Raw genomic sequence first — 12,224 nt, 5'->3', positions numbered from 1 at the left:
AAAAAAAAGTGAATGTCACACTAGGGCCAGACCCTCCCCACGGAAGAGAATGGTAAGGGTCAAAGTCCCCATGAGTGTCAGCAACGTCCCCCGCCCCATATATCAATTCATTAAACAAACAATCATTAAATGTCATCTTTATCAATGTCTACTGTGTAGCACGGGGCTGGATGTAGGAGCCTAGAGTCAAAGAATCAAGACCTAGATAGAGCCTTAGAGATCACTGACTCTGACCTACTTATCTCACAGAGGGGAAGCAGAGGCCCAGAGAGGAAAGGGCTTTCCTTACATCACTCACATGAGGGGCAGACTTGGGACAAGCCCTGTCTCCTGATGCCCAGGCCCCTGATGCCCAGGCCAGTGCCCTGCCCCACAGCCCTGCTCCCCTCCATTTACTCCACCTCCACCTGCCCACATCCAGTCTTCCTTACTGTTGGATTATGGCAGCTCTGTATAGAGAAGACATGAGCCTCCTTCAGAATCCAGCTCTGTTCTGAGAATTTAAGGAGAAAAGAAGCTCTGGTGAAAAGCCTATTAGTTTCCTCTGCATGGAAACTAATGCATATTTAACAGCAGAGTTAAGTTCTGAACCTGCAGGAGCCAGGAGGAAAAATCTCAAATTTCCATCCATAGAGAATTCCAGTGCCTTCACTAATCCCTGGCTGACTCCCCCATACCTCAGAGGCAAGGACCAACTAGACCTAGAGCCACCAGGGAGTCGAGATAAGAAGAGCTACCTTTTGGCCAGGTGCAGTGGCTCACACCTACAATCCCAGCACTTTGGGAAGCCGAGGCAGGCGGATCACTCGAGGACAGGAGTTGAAGACCAGCCTGGCCAACATGGTGAAACTCTGTCTCTACAAAAAATACAAAAATTAGCCAGGTGTGATGAGATGCACCTGTAATCCTAACTACTCAAGAAGCTGAGGCAGGAGAATCACTTGAACTCAGGAGGTGGAGGTGGCAGTGAATAGAGATCACACCACTGCACTCCAGCCTGGACATCAGAGCAAGACTCAAAACAACAAAAAACGTTTAAAAAAAAAAAAAAAAGAACTGCTACCTTTTACTGAGTGCTTACTACGTGCCAGGCAATTTGCAGTTGTTTCTCTTTACTTCTCAGAGCAACTCAACAAGGTAGATACTTGCATTTCTCACTTCACACATGGGGAAACCAAGACTCAGAGAGATGCAGGAATTTATAGACAGATGTCACACAGAGAGCACGGAACTAAGCTAGCTGGATTTCCCCAAGCTGCAAAACATCAGAAAGACTTGCCAGCACGTTGCTAAACTGAACCTCTCAAAATACATACCATGTGGATGTACATTTATTGAAATAAATGTTTACAGAGATCAAAGTTAAACAGCCCAAGAGAGATTTTAAAAATCGTGTCTTTTGTACAGACAGAGAGAGCACAACAGTCAAAGATGGGCAGAGCTGGAGGCCCAGAGGGAAGTGCCCAGCAAGGCAGACACTGGGAAGCTTTAGAGCCTCAGCCACCTTAGGCCTGGCAGCCCACCTCACTGCCAGCTGGACCACTGGTCCTGCTGGGTCCAAGTGACAGACTGGGCCTCAGATACCTCTGCCTTTTCACTCTTCTAGAACTCGTCTGGAAGGCTTTATAGCCAGAGAGAGAAACCATGACCCACCATTGGGGTTTGCCTGAGGCTGTCTCAGTGTTAGCAATGAAAGTTCCAGGTGCCAGGAATTCCCTCAGTCCCAAGCAAACCGGATGCTTGGTCACCCTGTCCGGGGTGGCCTGGCTTCCTCCTGGGACTCTGTCAGACTGAGAGGCAGGCTGTGACATCTCTTCCTTGTGTATCCTCGGACAGCAGCCTCCCTCCCTGGACCTCAATTTCCCCATCTCTAAAATAGGGGCATTTAGGCCGGGTGTAGTGGCTCATGCCTGTAATCCCAGCACTGTGGGAGGGTGAGTGGGTGGATTGCCTGAGGTCAGGAGTTCGAGATCAGCCTGGCCAACATGGTAAAACCCCGTCTCTACTAAAAATACAAAAATTAGCCAGGCGTGGTAGTGCACACCTGTAGTTCCAGCTACTGGGGAGGTTGAGGCGGGAGAATCATTGAACTGGGAGGCAGAGGTTGCAGTGAGCCGAGATCGCACCACTGCACTCCAGCCTGGGCAACAGAGCAAGACTCCATCTCAACAACAACAATGAAAAAGTTGGGGGGAGGCATTTGAAAGCACCTCTGAGGATGCTTCTAGCTTACACGTTCCACAGTTTCTGAACCAATGTTTTGTTGATTAATAGCATTTTTTGGTCCCTTGCCTATATTCCCAACTCCCTGGGGCAGTGCTGAAAAACCACAGCAACCACTAGATCCCTGCAGGGGTGGCCTCCCCTACTCTCCACACAGAGTCTTACTTTTTCCATTCTCAAAGGGTGTCATTTAGGAGATGATTATTCATGCCAGCCACAGCAGAAGGGCATTTAAAATGGAGCCCTGTTCCACTCCCCATGGAATTAAAAATGGGTTTACAGATCCCTGCTTACTTGACATTTTAATCAAGGAGTTAAGAGCAGAGAAACTTAAAGAGGAAAGGTCAAGAGCCAGGGCCACACACATTTCCATTTCAGCAAGGAATATTCCACCGCCCACTCCAGGCCAGAGGCTGTTGTGGGGGAGACACACACAGACAGCAGAAGCACGGTCCCAGCTTCCAGAAGCTCCTGCTCAGCCCAGGAAGGGGGGCCATGCCCACAAGGGATGGAACCAGAAGTAACCTGTGGCAGGTGCTCTTCAGGGCCCCCAGGAACCAGAGGAAGCCTGAACAAGTGCATGACTTAGTACAAACCTGCCATATCTGGGGGTCTAAAACATTAACTCCATGAGGCCCAAATCACTGTCTGTGGAACCTGAGTGCTTTAAAAGAGGTGATAAAAAATGCTTCGAGAGGCAAGAAGGCCAAAAAGGGAAGCAGGTTCTGACTCAGGGCGCTGAGTCTAGGGATCAGCAGCCATGACAACGAAGCACCACAGTACCGGATACACAAGGGACTGTGGGAGCCCGAGAACACCTCCCACCCAGCAGGGCAGGGCAGGACTGGCACTCCAGGCAGAAGGAAGAGCAGGAAGTGGATTTGCTCAGGGCACAGACATGAGGGGCATAGCCAGAGAAGACTGGAGAGGGAGGCTGGGCCATGCCAAGGCCATGGGGGAGACAAAGGATTCTGGGCTTTACCTTGCTTCTCAAAGTTCATGCTTCTCAGACTGGGGCTCTCCACAGTGCTACTCAGGATATAGTTGGAGTATCTTCCAAGAGCATCAGTCACTTGAGGATGGGGAAAGGGGATCATTCTTTTTTGCTTTAAAATAAACTTGTATACAGTAGGCAGCAGACAACCAACTAGACTACTTTTGAAGACAAAACTCAAGATTTTGGCCGGGCATGATGGCTCATGCCTGTAATCCCAGCATGTTGGGAGGCCAAGGTGGGTGGATCACTTGAGGTCAGGAGTTCAAGACCAGTCTGGCCAACATGGTGAAATCCCATATCTACTAAAACTAAAAAAATTAGCTGGGCTTGGTGGTGCTCACCCATAATCCCAGCTACTCGGGAGGCTGAGGCAAGAGAATCACTTGAGACCAGGACGCGGAGGTTGCAGTGAGCTGAGATTGTGCCACTGCACTCCAGTCTGGGCAGCAGACCAAGACTCTGTCTCAAAAAAAAGGAAAAAAATATTTTTAAAAGGCATGCTTCACTCACAACCGAATGCACAGCCCAGAAGTGACAGTGCTCATGCTTTCTCCTCCGTGCCACACTACCTGTACTGCAACCAGAGCCACCTTCACTTTCACGCTTTCTGTCCTTCCCAGTCAACTAGCCTCCTTGAGCCCAAAACCTCTGCTGTGGCTCCCTGTTAGACCATGTGGGGCCACTCCCATACTTCTAATCTTGGGCTGGACTTCAACATATTTTTTTGGAGGTGGGGGGACACAATTCAATGCACAATAGCATCTTCTTTCAAATATGTTTGTCAATCTTGGGGTTCATGCTATCTACAACTACCTCCCCCAGCCCCCTTAATAACTCCAGGTGTTCTCATCCCCCGCAAGTGCTCACTCTTCCATGGTCTCCTCTCTTTTCTGTCTTCAGCCTCTTCTGCTCTACTGGCTCCTTCCCACTAGTACCTAAAGAGCCACCTGCTTCTCTCACAAACCTATGGCAACTTCCCATTCTCTTTCTCCATACCAGGTCATGTTGAAAGGGCTGTCTGCATTTGCAGTCTCAGCTCCTCGCCTCCCATGTGCTGACATCGCAGACTCTTCTTCTCACCTCCCACCTATTCCTCCAGCTGCTGTGATCTGGTTTTCCCTGCTCTGCTTCTCTCCCATCCTGTCCTGGGAGGTTGGAATTTAGCCAGGAGTGGCCTTATATCTGTCAGTGGTCAAGACTCCATTTCTCAGACAGTATCTTGAAGCCTCTGCTGCAAACCCAAGTCCACCCTCCTCAAGCAACCCCCACAAATCCAAAAGCCTCTAGGACAGCCTCTATTAAGATAAAACAACTGTTGGCCGGATGTGGGAGCTCACACCTGTAATCTTAGCACTTTGGGAGGCCGAGGCGGGCAGATCTCCTGAAGTCAGGAGTTTAAGACCAGCCTGGCCAACATGGTGAAACCCCACCTATACTAAAAATACAAAAATTAGCCAGGTGTGCCTGTAGTCCCAGCTACTCGGGAGGCAGGAGAATCGCTTGAGCCCAGGAGGCGGAGGTTGCAGTGAGCCAAGATAGCACCACTGCTCTCCAGCCTGGGCGACAGAGTGAGACTCCATCTCAAAAATAAATAAATAAATAAAATAAAACAACTATAGAAAGTAGCAAGCCATCAGTCACCTCCACATTTACTCTAATCATTTCTGTCTTGATTAACTCCTGTCTGACAACTCTTATTAAAGGCAGTGCAGGGTAGGGGACCTAGGATTGTCTCTCAGCTCTGTTGTTACAGCTCTGTGGCATACAGGAGCAGCTGTATGCCACTCCTCTGCTTGAAGCCTCAGTTTGCTCCTCCAGGAGATGGGAATAATAATGAGATCCAGCTCCCAAAGATGCTGTGAGGATTAACTGAGATGATGACATAAACGGGAATGTGGCAGGCTGAACAAATGTGAGTGCCAGAGAAGACTCAGGCCAGCTGGCCCATTCCTCAAGAGCTTGGATTTTAGAAGCAGCCTTCTGCAATCTATGCGAGGCTTTGGCAGACTCTGCTCAGGCTAAGGGAATGAGGAAAGAGACCGAAGACAGCATCATACACAGGCGAACTGGAGAGTGAGGATGCACCATGTAGAGTGCACTCATATATTGGTTATTTATTGAGAACCTACTGTATAAGCAATTCAAGCAAAAGTCAGACACAGACATTGACAGTTCATAATTGAAAAGAAGACAGGAAAACATACTCAGCATTCAGGTTTCTATACTTCACAGGCAAAGCACTGTGCCGGGGGAGCCAGGTAGGCCAGAGGAAGTGCAGGGTGCCCGGGAGTGGAGAGTGACAGCCACAATACAGACAGAGAAAGGGCACAGGACACACGGGGGTGGAGCAGGGGGCACGAAGTGGGAATAAAAGGGCCCCCAAGAGAGCAGGCTGGGGCTGAGGAAAAGACTAGAATAGTTTTTTCTTTTCTTTTTTTCTTTTTTTGAGACAGAGTCTCCCTCCATCGCCCAGGCTGGAGTGCCAATCTTGGCTCACTGCAGCCTTCGCCTCCTCCTCCTGGGTTCAAGTGATTCTCGTGTCTTAGCCTCTGATGTAGCTGGGGTTACAGGCGCCTGCCACCATGCCCAGCTAATTTTTGTATTTTTAGTAGAGACGGGGTTTCACCATGTTGGCCAACTGGTCTCGAATTCCTGATCTTAGGTGATCCACCCACCTTGGCCTCCCAAAGTGCTGGGGTTACAGGCGTGAGCCACCGCACCCGGCCAGGACTAGAACATTTCTGCCTGAGGTTCCAACACCTGGAAGATTCCACGGAGGGGAAGGAGCGAGGTGGAATAGAAGAGAAAGAAAGGCTCAGCTGCTGTCCTGTCTGAAGGGGAAAAGACAAAGGTGGCCAGAGTCAGGAGGGGCTCCACACCAGCGAGGCTGTGTGACTTAGGGTGGGGAGCTCAGAGAAGCAGCCTGCCCTCTTCAGGAGAGAATTCAGCACAGAAATCTTGACAGGGCCTAGCCTGCAGAAGCCAGGCTGCTGTGAGAGGTGGGGGACACCTCTGTGAGCTGAAGATGCTCTCTCAGCTACCCACCCACATTTGCCCTCTTGGAGGGGGTGCAGGAGATGGAGAGCTGCCCCTCCCACCCCTCCCCCATTTGCCGCTGAGGGGACTGGCATGTGCTGGGATGAATGACAATATCACACATGCTTATGATTTGCTCAGGACACCGCTTCTCACCCTCCTCCCCTCCTCTGCAGCATCTGACACCAACACCGACCCAGCCGCCATTCATTCATTCACCCAGAGCACCTATTCTTTTCCCAGGCGCCTGGCTCCTTTGTTGCCTCTGTGCACAGGATATAAGTTCTTATTTGGCCTTTTAGAGCACTTTGCTTCCCTTCTTGGCACCTGGCAGATGAGCCATTAGTGATTATGAGTTTGGAGCCAGGCGCAGTGGCTCATACCTGTAATCTCAGCACTTTTTGAGACCAAGGTGGGAGGATTGCTTGAGCCCAGAAGTTCAAGACCAGTCTGGGCAACATAGTGAGACTCTGTCTCAGTACAAAATAAAATAAAATAAGGTAAAATAAGGCCGGTGCAGTGGCTCACCCCTGTAATCTCAGCACTTTGGGAGGCCGAGGCAGATGGATCACCTGAGGTCAGGAGTTCAAGACCAGCCTGACTAACATGGTGAAACCTCGTCTCTACTAAAAGTACAAAATTAGCCTGACGTGGTAGTGCATGCCTGTAATCCCAGCTACTAGGGAGGCTGAGGCAGGAGAATCACTTGAACCCGGGAGATGGAGGTTGCAGTGAGCCAATATCACGCTGTTGCACTCCAGCCTGGGCAACAAGAGCAAAATTCTGTCTCAAAAATAAATAAATAAATAAGATAAAAATAAATAAAATAAAAGCTGGGCATGGTGTCATGTGCCTGTGGTCCCAGCTACTAGGGAAGCTGAGGTGGAAGGATCACTTGAGCCCAGAAGGTCTAGGTTGCAGTTAGCCATGATTGCACCACTGTACTCCAATCTGGGCAACAGAGACCCTGCCTCAAGGACAAAACAAAAACAAAAACAAAACAAAACAAAACAAATGAAAAACCCCAAGAGTTTGGACTTCAGAATCAGGGAGCTGTGAACTGAAACACTTGCTATGCCACCTTATAAGCTGTGTGACCATGGGCAATTTCATAACCTCTCTGAGCCTCAGCTTCTTCCATACAGCATAAATAATATGATGCACTCAAAACATTTGTGAAGGTTAAACATACACAAAGTGCTGCACCTGCCTCATTGTCAAGTGCTCAATAAATGCCAGCTCATGGCTCTTTTACAAGCTCTGGGGTTTGTTCTTTCCTTCAGAAATCTCATGTACTCTGCATTTCTCTGCATGCATTTCCTTTGTGTCTCTCTTCTCTACTCACTCTTCCAGCCGCCCTATCTGGACCATCTTCTCCAAGTAACCCCATGCCTTCCTTTGGAGGCACACCAGAGACCCATGTCCACGCCGTAGCACAGTTCCCAGAGGACTCAAGAGCACAGCTCAGAGCTGGGCGCACAGTCCAGTACTGGCAATATGTGTATTTATTTGATCTTCCCCTCTTAAGAGCCAATCCTCTTCTGGGTGAGCAACTGATGCTTTTATAACAAAAGCCAATAAAATTTCACCCTGACCTTCATAAAAGAAAACATTCAGAAACTAAAAGTTCACTATTTTCTAGGATCTCAACTTTGTGGCAAGAAATGACCCAAAAACAATTTGTGCATAAAGAGTAATTAGAAAAGAATACAGAGTGGGTAAAAATTAACCACTGATCTGAAAAATGCACAAGGAATTCTCAACTTTTCTCATTTTATAGATGAGGAAACTGGGGCTCAGAGAGGCAAAGTTACTTGCTTAAGGTCACAGGGCAAGGCAGAGTAGGGGCTTCTGACCAGGCTGACTCCAAGTTGAATGCCTTTGCCTCCACACCCTGCTGTCCACTATATGGTGTTTATGGAGTAACTGGCATAGCTTTCTGCAATATTCTTTAAAGAGAATGGTTTTAGAAGTGACTGTTGGCCAGGATCAGTGGCTCACACCTGTAATCCTAGCACTTTGGGAGGCTAAGGTGGGCGGATTACTTGAGGTCAGGAGTTTGAGACCAGCCTGGGCAACATGATGAAACCCCATCCCTACTAAAGATACAAAAATTAGCTGGGCGTAGGCCAGGAGTGGTGGCTCACACCTGTAATCCCAGGACTTTGGGAGGCCGAGGCGGGCAGATCATGAGGTCAGGAGATCGAGACCATCCTGGCTAACATGGTGAAACTCGTCTCTACTAAAAATACAAAAATTAGCCAGTCGTGGTGGTAGGCACCTGTAGTCCCAGCTACTTGGGAGGCTGAGGCAGGAGAATCGCTTGAACCCGGGAGGTGGAGGTTGCAGTGAGCCAAGATGATGCCACTGCACTCCAACCTGGAGACAGAGCAAGACTCTGTCTAAAAAAAAAAAAAGAAAAAAAAAATTACCTGGGTGTGGCAAGCACTTGCAATCCCAGCTACTTAGGAGGCTGAGGCAGGAGAAGCGCTTGAACCTGGGAGGTGGAGGTTCCAGATCATGCCATTGCACTCTTGCTTGGGCAACAAGAGTGAAACTCCATCTCAAAAAAAAAAAAAAAAAAAAAGAAAGAAAAAAGAAAAAGAAAAAAAAGTGACTGTTGCCCTGGAGTTCTATTTAATAAGGTATTCTTTCTTTCTTTTTTGGAGGGTGGGGGACAGGGTCTCACTTTGTCATCTAGGCTGGAATGCAGTGGCATGATCTTGGCTCACTGAAACCTCTGCTCCCTGGTTCAAGTGATTCTCCTGCCTCAGCCTCCCTAGTAGCTGGCATTACAGGCAGGTGCCCCCATGCCTGGCTAAGTTATATATATATATATATATATATATATATATATATATATATATATATATATATATTTAGTAGAGATGGAGTTTCACCATGTTGGCCAGGCTGATCTGGAACTTCTGGCCTCAAGTGACCCGCCCGCCTCGGCCTCCCAAAGTGCTGGGATTACAGGCGATGAGCCACTGCCGCTGCGCCTGGCCTCCACCCTTTTAATTCTTTTTTTTTTTTTTTTTTGAGACAGAGTCTTACTCTGTTGCCCAGGCTAGAGTGCGGGGGCACGATTTTGGCTCACTGCAACCTCTGACTCCCGGGTTCAAGCAATTCTCCCGCCTCAGCACTCTTTTCATTCTTAGGACTGGTTCTAATTCAGGGGATAGGCTACAGGAAGATAGGGGAAAGTATCAGTAGGGAATTCTCCCTCCTATTGCTCCCACAAAACACATACCCCTGCACTTGAGGGAGAAATGAGCTACAAATGACTCACTTCATTTATTTTTATTTTTTATTTTTTTTGAGACAGAGTTTTGCTCTTGTCCCCCAGGTGTGATCTTGGCTCACTGCAACCTCTACCTCCTGGGTTCAAGCAATTCTCCTGCCTCAGCCTCCAGAGGAGCTGGGACTACAGGCATGTGCCACCACACCCGGCTAATTTTTGTATTTTTAGTAGAGACAGGATTTCACCATGTTGGCCAGGCTGGTCTTGAACTCCTGACCTCAGGTGATCTGCTGGCCTCGGCCTCCCAAAGGGCTGGAATTATAGGTGTGAGCCACTGCGCCCGGCCATGACTCACTTTAAAAAGAACACCAAGAAAGGCCGGGCACGGTGGCTCAGACACCTGCAATCCCAGCACTTTGGGAGGCTGAGCCGGGTGGATCACAAGGTCAAGAGATCGAGACTATCCTAGCCAGCATGGTGAAACCTGTCTCTACTAAAAATACAAAAATTAGCTGGGCATGGTGGCACGTGCCAGTAGTGTAGTCCCAGCTACTCAGGAGGCTGAGGCAGGAGAATTGCTTGAACCCAGGAGGTGGAGGTTGCAGTGAGCCGAGATCGCGCCACTGCACTCCAGCCTGGCAACAGAGTGAGACTCCATCTCAAAAAAAAAGAACACCAAGAAAAATAATCAAGGTTTAGAGCTACCTGTGAACCACTGCATTCTCTTCTTTCTTTATTTTTTAAATGTTTCCTGACTCCTAGAACTGACACTGTGTTTTCTTCTTTCCAAAAATATAACTTTCCTTTTAAGACAACCGCTACAATAGGAGCTAAGATTCTTCCATCTGGAGTACTTTGAAGGAATAATAGTATCACCCACACCAATCAGTTCAGGCACGCTTATTCCATCAGGCACTAGCTATGGGCATCACCCCCAATTCGGGCTGCTCTGGGATGATACATCTGTAGACATTTGGGTTGACACAAGGTCCTGTGTAGGCTCCTTGCTTGGACAGCAGGCATTGTGGAATGTGTTTTTCCCTCTATGTTCAAGCATCAAGTCTTTCTCCATTCAACGCATCAGGCATGAAATTTATGAGCAGGTCTTTTTGCAAGTATGCAAATTAAATTCTGACCTCTGGCCATCTAATCTCGAGTGATGTATATTGAGAATGCTGCTTTATGGTGGCTCTGCATCAATATGAGACTCAAGTGCTGCCTACCAGAGAAAGGATTTAACTTGGCTGTCTTTAGATTAACCTTCAGGTGCTTTTGGGGAGCAGGGGAAGAGAGGATGCTGACTGCTAAGGCTTACATCATGCAAACACTGAAGTTATACTACTACCTGGTCCCATATCAGGTGCAGGGTCTCCAGTCTAAAAGGAATTGCAGAAATCATCTAGTCACTCCACAGCCCCACTAGATGCACCAATTCTGTCTCCAACATTCTTGGTAAGTGATCAGCTACTCTCTGCTGGAATACCTTCAAAGACAGGGAGCTCATGAGGCTCAGTTGCTCAAAAATGGAAAAACTCTGTCATAATTAGGATTGAAATCTGCTTCCTATGACTTTTCTACCACTGGTCCCAGTTCTGCCCTCTGTGGCCACCCGGGCCACTGCTGCTTCATCCAGCCTGGGGGTAGGAGAGGGTGACTACCCTGTCCCCTTCTCCAAACTGCACAGCTCCAGCCCTCTGGCTGCTTCTTGCAGCCCCTTTTCATGCAACATCTAGCACTCTTAGAGTCAGCATACCGACGAATCAGTGCTGCTTGGGGTCAGCCAAGTCCCCAGGATCTTAAGAGGACATGTAACAGGAAGGTCTTAAAGATGAAAGCTCAGAAATCTTCAGCCATTGAGGGCTGTCTTTGAGCCTGATGTTCCTCCATTGTAGGTTTCCAAAAATGGCCCAGACCTCTCCCTGGGAGCTCCCTCCTAAAAATAAAAAGGAAACAAAACAGAAGCCAGGACAGTTAAGTCCCTTAAAGTGCAATGAATGGAGCTCATACTGTTTGCGAAGGCTGTGCTAGGAGGATCAAAGTGCTAGACCTGGCAGAGTCCCCAGGATTCATCTCATCCCCAAACTTTTCAAATGGGGAAACTGAAGCCAGGGGAGATGGGACTCACCTTAGGATACACAGATTAATGGTGAACTCTCAATCTTAAGTAATCTCCACCAATGGACCTACCCTGACCTTCTGAGAGACCCCAGAATACCGGCCTTGACGTCGGACCCTGCTTCTTGACGTCATCGCCCCAACCCGAAATGAGCCAATTTACCCCATGCCCTTGGTACTGACGCAGCGACAAGCGGCCCTCATTGGGAGAGTGCAGCCGCTGGGGCGCTGCCGTGGGAGCTTGCTCGGAGGGGCACCGGCCGCTGGGCTCAGCTACACAGCTCTGGAAGGCCCTGTCGGAAGTGGCGCCGCAGCAGGCAGTAAAGCAGCGGATTGAGGCTGTTGTTGCAGTGCGTCAGGCAGATGGAGACCGGGAAGAGGTAGGCCTGGGCCAGGAAGTAAGCGCGGTCCAAGGGCATGGCGTTCAGTTTGATCAGCACCCCTCAGAGTGTGAACGCTTGGCTGGGCAGCCAGCAGAGCACGAAGGCCAGTAGCACGCAGGCCAGCGCACAGGTGACTCGGGAACGCAGTCGGCGCCTGACCCTCGACGGCCAGCGTGCGCACCACAGTCGCAGGAAGCGCAGCAGCAGCGATCAGGTGCCCAGCGTG

At 49.1% G+C, this 12,224-nt stretch overlaps 1 long non-coding RNA gene across 1 annotated transcript in view; it reads right to left on the bottom strand.

The window, feature by feature from the left end:
* Positions 1–12,224, bottom strand: part of LOC129527161 (uncharacterized) — a 38,331-nt gene that overhangs the window by 4,642 nt on the left and 21,465 nt on the right. The window contains exons 2-3 of the long non-coding RNA XR_008672119.2: positions 11,254–11,433; positions 10,846–10,983 (exon numbers count right to left, since the gene is read on the bottom strand). This is a non-coding gene — a long non-coding RNA (uncharacterized lncRNA). The remainder of the gene's footprint in view (positions 1–10,845; positions 10,984–11,253; positions 11,434–12,224) is intronic.

The sequence above is a fragment of the Gorilla gorilla genome, chromosome 16 (assembly GCF_029281585.2).
Source record: "Gorilla gorilla gorilla isolate KB3781 chromosome 16, NHGRI_mGorGor1-v2.1_pri, whole genome shotgun sequence".
Taxonomy (NCBI): domain Eukaryota; kingdom Metazoa; phylum Chordata; class Mammalia; order Primates; family Hominidae; genus Gorilla; species Gorilla gorilla.
This window is presented reverse-complemented; position numbering and strand designations above follow the sequence as displayed.